The sequence below is a fragment of the Asparagus officinalis genome, chromosome 3 (assembly GCF_001876935.1).
Source record: "Asparagus officinalis chromosome 3, Aspof.V1, whole genome shotgun sequence".
In the NCBI taxonomy this organism is placed as follows: domain Eukaryota; kingdom Viridiplantae; phylum Streptophyta; class Magnoliopsida; order Asparagales; family Asparagaceae; genus Asparagus; species Asparagus officinalis.
In genome coordinates this window covers 34,587,516-34,587,886 of record NC_033796.1, presented here as the reverse complement: position 1 = coordinate 34,587,886, position 371 = coordinate 34,587,516, and positions in this window count along the sequence as shown.

Genomic DNA, 371 nt, shown 5'->3' with positions numbered 1-371 from the left:
GAGAGGTTGTATCCGTATTGACACTGAGGGAGAGCACGTCTAAGTCATACAACTTGAGAGGGTGTACGAGTGGATTACACGAGTGAGCGCTTAGTTGTAAGTGTTTTGGTAAAACTAGAAAAACCGAGTGTGAGGTGTCAAACGTATAATTCGGTAGCGTAGAAAAACCCAGTCGTGAATAGTCGGATTCTCCCGGAGTGGGAGGCGGAGACGTAAGACGGAAGGTCCAAACTCCGTGATACATTGAGTTGTGTTGGAATTTGTCCATTCGGTCATTTGCTTATGCATTCTATCTATATTCGCCATTCGCCTATTACTCTCTTGTATATTTTGGCCCTAACTCAGCATTCTATAGTTGATTATATCACGCA